Raw genomic sequence first — 7,862 nt, 5'->3', positions numbered from 1 at the left:
AATAACAATGTACTGCAGCGTGGCACTGTACTGCGCTCATCCCTCCTAAACTACCTTAAGTCTCATGTTGCCTTGTGATACTAGCTTAGTACAATCAAATGCGGAACATAACTGCACTGATTATATAATTTTGTTTGGCGACAGGTGACATTGTGATGAAATCTACCTAGCCGAGTTCTAGCTTACGAGACACCCTCTAGTAGGTATAATAGCCCTTTAACATAAATTATTAACTTGGCATAAACTGTAACTAAGTACTACCTAAGTACTAAGTATCCCAAAACTGGATCAAGTATTACTTATTTTTCTTGAAACGTTTCAATTATTTTCATTATAACACGGCAAAGTTATTTCACTACATCTGATGTTACTTGCAATAAAGCCCATCATTTGGATCGTACCAATTGGACAATACCTAACAAAACATAACAAGAATAATTAAATGAGGGTTTTTCGATTCACCCTTTGGTACCCAACGAGCATTCAGAGGAGAGATGATTCGTCAATTTATCTCTAACAAAATACCTTTTTATTTTAATCTCTACTTATTTGAACGTTTATTTTGACATCCCGTTTCGCTCTCTGACAGCTTTCGTGCGTGAGATCTTAATACAATACACATGTTTTGTTTGTTTTTAAACACAATGGGAATATTTGAGACTAAGAGATATTTTGTATTCGTTTAATGAGTTTTATTAGGCTTGAGGAGCTCTTAAATAAAAGTTAAAGCAATCATTGCGTTAAGATGCGGGGCTGGAATTGGATAGGAATGGACTGTTTTAGCAAGTAAAATGTCATGTTTCTACGAGTTGGAATACCTAGTTATAATTTATGTTTGAAATGTTAATCGTTGTGAACTGCTTGAATTTAGATAGAGTGGCACCCAACGTAACATTGTAGAGTCAATCTAAAGTCTCATTAATAAACTTATTAATAGGTGTAACAAAGATGTATTCTCAGAAAGGTTTGCAATACGCGAGAGAAGCGTTAATTTGGTTATTTTATACCACTTGACAAATGTATTTACAAATAGCACTCATGCACTCAATATACTTATATCCATTTGTATAATTACGAATTCAACATAGAGAATTCACGATTATTTCCACGTAGTACATAGCTTTTATCATCCGAAACAAGTCTGGCTGTTTTAGGCCCATCGCCTTCATGCTAAAAGGCAAAATGGCGTGCGTCCTAACAGCTGAGCGCTTTGGCGCGCTTTCATTTGCACGAGTGTTGCCGACTAATGGCGCACCGGGAAACAATGGGGAAATATGCGATGTCGAACACAAAGCACGTTTCCGTTTGATGTGAATTGCTACTGTGATTTACAATGTATTGGTTTTAGTACGAAATACGACAATTACTTTTCTTTTGTGAAAGGGTTTCTTTGTGATGACGTGTGTACTTACTGTGCGGTTGTTTGTAGTGGTAAATATGTTTTACACAGCATTATTAAAAATATGATTATGTAAATAAATGATGGCGATAGACATAAGGATCGTAGGATTGGGAGTCAACAAAAGGACTCAACGGTGGGTGCAATGATTGCACTTCCTTGCCTTTAGGACATAGAGTCATACAGTATTATAAATTGGAATCTATTAACTAGCTAGATAAGATTTAAAACAACAGATATATAGTAAATTCTTGTACTTGTCTATCATTAGGTAAAATTACACAACTAGCAATCAATTATACTTAATTATACCTACTGGTACTCATATCAGAAACTGAGGAGATTGAAGAAAATTAAGCAATCATGTTAAACATTATCACAAAAACACATTATCGCGGTCTAGTTGCAGAGTTCTCGGGCTGCGAATAGTGAAGCTTGTAGTTTCAATTATTAAGTTGCAAAACTGATATTTGTGCAAAGTTTTCATTTAAAACGTACTTGAATTGTCCGAGATTTGTCCCTTGAATTGTCCCTTACGTGGCGATAGACTTGCTTCTGCTTCTCTTTGCACTAGTTAATTATCTGGCTAACTGGTTTGGGATAAAGGCGTGAACTTATATTTTATGTCTATCTATGTGATCAAAAGAATCATAGAGCAGCAGTGAATTAACGTTATTATAAAATTAGGCCTACCCCATTGCATTACTCCTTTCCTGTCCTTTGGATATGTCCGTAAATAAAAGGACTAGAAATTAATATACATAATTCAAATTTCATCTAGTTGTCAATATAGTGATGAATATTGGGACGAATATCAGCTCGCTGATGCTTTGGTACACTATGTGTTCTTCTGAGTTCTGCCTACGCCGTCTGGATGCAGGCTTAGAGGCTTACGTGGAACTCCCGTTAGTCAAGTTTATGCCTTACACGTAGATATGCACGCCTGGTACCCTGAAAAACAAATACCGTCCTAGAATTAGAACCCAGGACCTCGGATTAATGATCAAACAAACACTCAATATAACTAAGCTACCAACAGGTCAGTTATAGTACTTTATAATCTTATTATTGTTATCTATAAATTTCAAAACTTATGACTATGTTTTTGCGACGGGATATTTAGATGTCAGGTATTTGAGACATAGATAAACGGAATCCTTAATAAAATATAGGTAGATAATAGATTTCATGTAGAAAAACGCACACAGGAACTATTCCAGAAATGCTATTCCACGTAGGATCAACGAGCGAAAACTACATATTGTACTTAGGTACCTACTCTAAAAACCATAACATAATCCAATACAATTTCATAACTAAAGTAACATAAAAACGTGAACAAACATAACGGACGCGAGGGGCTCCGGCACGCTCATTGGCGCTCATTACCCGAGTACATAGGTTGGCACCTTTCCTCGCACATGGCACATAATTGTAGTTCACAATTCACATGGAAGCCGTTTCAATGGTGGCACTCGAGTCGAGAGCCGGGGGAGATTACGAAACAATGGACTTTCCCGAAATACATAATAATTCCTCGCGTCAAATGACTACGTTTTTGTGCAAGGCTTAGAAATCGGCGAGGTTGGGGCACTCAACGAAAACCCTTTGGGTATAGATGTTAATGTATTTATTGGTATTAAGTATTACAGACTGTTGTAGTGGTGTAGTAATATTGCGTGCGCGTTACAACTTCCGCTCCGAGGTCTCGAGTTCGATTTTCATGTCCGACAAAGTGATATTGGGTTCTTTTCAGTATCAGTCCGAATCTGAAACTTGTACCCGTAGGGATGGGCGAGCCCATCATACACGGCAAAATTAGTGCCCTGGTTGAATCCCTGCCTACCCCTTCTAGGATAAAGGCAACATGGCTTTATATGTTTTTATAAGTATTTCTGTGGTGGTACCTCAATTTAGCTGCGTAAATTTATTATGTAAATAATAATAATCTTCTATAACTGTGGTTCTTATGGAAACTATATGATTTCATTCTAAAATTAATCTATAGAAGCCTTATAATTCATTCGATATAAACATAATAGGCAACACAAATGACATAATCGGATGAAACTACTTATACATTCAAAATTCATATACACGATGTCACATTTCTTTTAAAAACGATGTTGGGTTGATAAATTACTTTTCTTCCATATATTTACATCTCGGTATACATTTCATTATTTTAAATTTCATCTTTCACTCCTCTCTGTTCTTCAATCTTGGATTGCTATATTTTATCAATAATTTCACTTCTAGATATTGTATTTATTTTATTATACTTTTATTTTTCTTTTTAAATGTTTTTATATTACATTAATCCTATAAATATAGTATTATTTTATTATACGGAACCCACAGAAAACAAAATAAATCGAGTGCAACACATGGTTAGATTTTTTCGGGTCGTGCTTGAGTGGAGTGGACCAGCGCGGCGTGCTGCCGCGGTTCGCGCGAATTATTAAAAAATAATGTGCGACACTCGACTGGATGGCGCGGTGGACACACGTAATGAGCTGTTACATTCATTATGTGCTTCGGTAATTATGACTGAATGGTTTAAAGATATTTGGTCTTATTCATAATAAAACCCTTATCGAAGGTATAAATCGCAAATAGTTAAAACGTCCTCTAAGCTTATCGAGCCTTCGATAAAATTTCTTATTCATAATGGTTTCGTAAACCTCCGATAACAAAAAGGCCTTTAAATGTGCACAATGTTGCCAATTCGTAGAAAAAATAATTTAAATAAGTTCTACCAATTACTACCAAGTCTTGTCTCTGGAAACAGACAATAAAAAAATTGTCTAGTCATTGTCACAATGGCGTTTGTCAAAAAGTAAATAAAATAAATACAGGAGGAAGATTTATTTGATGTTCTCTAAATTCTTTGTAAAACTTGGAAGAACGCAGGCAGCAAATTGCGATAAAATGGAGAGAGATAAAATAGAGAAGTGAAATGTAGTTGGAGGAAGACAAGGTTGGTGCAGCTCTTTTCTGTATTTGAACGTTTGCGCTATGCATTCCTGCATTACTAACTATTGCTTTTTACAAGATTTTGTTGAAGTAATTGATTAGGGACCGGGTATGAACCCGCTCCTAACCAAAACCCTCCCTAAAAGAATATGAATTCTTGAACGTGAATGTCGACACGAACTACAATTTCATATAGATGTCGTAGATTCATTTGGGGAGCTGTGCTAACTGAAATGAAATATTGCTACTCTTGCAATACGCACTATGATAGCCACTCTTAAAATATTCATATAAATAAAATATTTGAATAATATACAATAGTGATTATGTACCCTGGTGGCATTTAGCACAAATAATAAAGTTAAAACAGCACAATTAAATATAAAAGGAATAAATCAATTTTATTTTTTAGATCATGCTCATTGTGCCTCCTCAGAACCCACTTCAATAGAAAATATAAAGGAAATATGTATGTATCCATTTTATGCTATAATCATGTAGGACATTGTTGTTTTAGGTAGGTCATAAGTAAAACATTTTTGAGGTCTTTATTAGTTAAAATAACAAATAAAATAAATAAAACCTTTATTTATCATGTAGGCATATATATAAAAGGCTCTTATGACAAGTCATCATATAATTAAATATGATTTACAATTTGTAAAGTACACAGATTAAGGCATGCATATGATGCATTAGTATACTATACTCGTAATCCACCTCCACCTGGAAATATAAGGGAGGTATTAACAAATCATCATTAAGTAATTTATAATTTATACTATAATCCTGTGGGATACTACTGTTGTATATTTGAATAAACATTTTTTTATTTCAAATTATGTTGAATTCTTATACATTGCATAATTTCAGGTTTGTCCCACATCTGCAGAATAAATTGTAACAGTAGAAGTGCAACATGCTATTCAGATGGACAATGAGCACCAGTGAAATAAAAAATCAAAATTGATATATATTAATAAAAGAAAAATATACATTTTATTAAAATAAATGACAATGACTAACTTTAATTATGTTGTATAATTAGTTACCTTTCAGTGTGAACAACTTTAATCTAGATTTTGGTTCAATGATGATAATAATTGATTCTGACACCTCTTCAATATTGGAAACATTGTTCTGTGGCATATATTTCTCTTTGAGCAATTGCAATGTTGTGCAACACTGCAAGAGCCACAACAGTAGTCTTCACATTGCCAAATTTAAGATATGCCATGTTACAGACATTGAAAATGCTGTTTCCACACACCAAAGTTCTTGTTGCAATATCCGGGAGTTATGAGTGCTGCTTTGCCATCTAACAATCTCTCTGATCTGAAGATTAGCATCACAAGTCACCTACAACAAACCTTTAAATCTTATGAACAACAACATTGAGGAAATAATATCCTTTTCTATATAATATTAGGCTGCATCACAAACCATATTTTTATTGTATATGGGTGTAATAAATACAACCAATTATAGATGGGAAGTCTTTTACGTGGTGAAATTCCAGCCTTAACAAGGGTTCCTCTGAAAAGAAGTGGGGCATAGTTATAATCTGCAACATGTTATAAGTACAAGCGCACGCTCCACTTTGCTACATATACCACTGGTAGTGGCTTAAGATAATCCATAGAGGTCTCCAACATCTTACATCTATTAAAAACTAATCTAAAAGTAGCTCATCATTAGGTATACGTATTTACCGAAGTCTGTATAATATGGAATAGAATTAACTTACTTCATGACGATCGCAACATGTCAATGCAGTTAATTAATACTTGCAATTCTGGTGATCTGCCACAACCTATACGGTGAAGCTGCAACTCTTCGCGGACTATCAGTCACTTATAAATGCAGCCGTATGTTTGGAAAAATAATACCGTTTACGGAATTCATCATTATCCAGAGAAAACCGATCGAATTTCTGACGACACATTTTTTACCTAAAGCAGCCTGGCTTGCATTTTAATACGTAACTAAATAAAATTACTTCTTGAAACGAAAATGATCGAAATGTTGTATACTTCTAAGTACACACTGACTTTGGCAACAAGCGTCAAACACGAAACAGCTGACCGACGTCAACCATTTTTTTTTGCTATCCGAACGCTTAACATAGGTGTAAAGACGGGGGTTAGGCTCGATAAATTAAAGCATCTTTATCGGAGACTTTTAGCGCAATTGAACCATTATGAATACCAATTTTTTACATGCCTCCGATAACGCCCAGGTAAACTTCCGATAATTCTAATAGTTTTATTATGAATAAGACCAATTGTTTATAGTTGAGTAGTATTGTGTCTGAACGCAAATGGGAAAAAATGTTTGTGTGTGATAGAATTATAATTGAGATCTAACATTTAACATTCTGCGGTGGTAAAAAGCATAAAAAAGATGTTAGAAAGTCTAAAAAAACATAAATTACTTAGAAAAAATCATCATTAAAATTATTTTTTTTGAATCGTCCACTAAATTATGCAGAAAGAACAACGGTCAACGATGCTTGAAGACGTTTATTTGTACCAATAACCAAATTGACGTTTCTCACAAAGCAACATTTGGCTAAAGCTCAAAAATAACCATGTCTAATGACACTTGAAAGTTCTTATAAAAACATATTATTAACACCGCCTGCGTGCGAGAGTTACAATAAAAAAATACGATTCCAAACCGGTAGCGACGAACAAAACCCATCCAGTGAATTAAGGCTCACCCCACGATAAAATCTAACCAACCGCAGGACAAACGAATTAGTCAAAATAATCATACAAAAAGACGGAACAATAGCCAACGATGCTAGTTGTGGGCGAATTGTTACTAAAATGTAGCAACATCTGTCTGTTGGGGAGACGGAGTACGGAAATATTTATATCTTTAAAATCATTGCTATAATAAAGTCACTTTTATTTTGAACGTAATAAGAGTTCGAATACCTTCTCATATTTGTGAGTTACAACCTTCTTGAAAAAAAACAGTTTAAGTTAACGCCATTACTGTCAAATTGTGGGCCAATCAGAGAACGTGCGCGCCGACCAATCAGCGCGTCGTGGCGTGCGTGTTCCGAATGTGAAATTTGGGGGGAAACTAGAACAATTTGTAACTTTTTTGCTCTTGTTCAGAGCGGCGGCCTAATTTTCATTTGCGAGTGAAAACGACGGGCGATGTTTAAAATGTATTGCATTATTACATCAGCGTGCTTTTTATACGAATTTGTTATTATGTACCGATTTAAAAAAAACTTATTACAGAGTTATTTTAATTTACGATGTTTTGAATATGATTATTTTACACGTATGAAAGAAATTCAAATAAATAGTTTCTTCTAACATTAAGTAAGTACATACGACTAATGTGCAATCCTAATCATTAACAATTACGGACATAAAATTGCGTAAAGGTTATAAAGAAAACAGTAGATCCTTAAAAAAGTAGAGATTTACAGTGTTATGATGTATAAATGTAACAATCGAAATGTATT

The sequence above is a fragment of the Manduca sexta genome, chromosome 13 (assembly GCF_014839805.1).
Source record: "Manduca sexta isolate Smith_Timp_Sample1 chromosome 13, JHU_Msex_v1.0, whole genome shotgun sequence".
Lineage (NCBI taxonomy): Eukaryota > Metazoa > Arthropoda > Insecta > Lepidoptera > Sphingidae > Manduca > Manduca sexta.
This window is presented reverse-complemented; position numbering follows the sequence as displayed.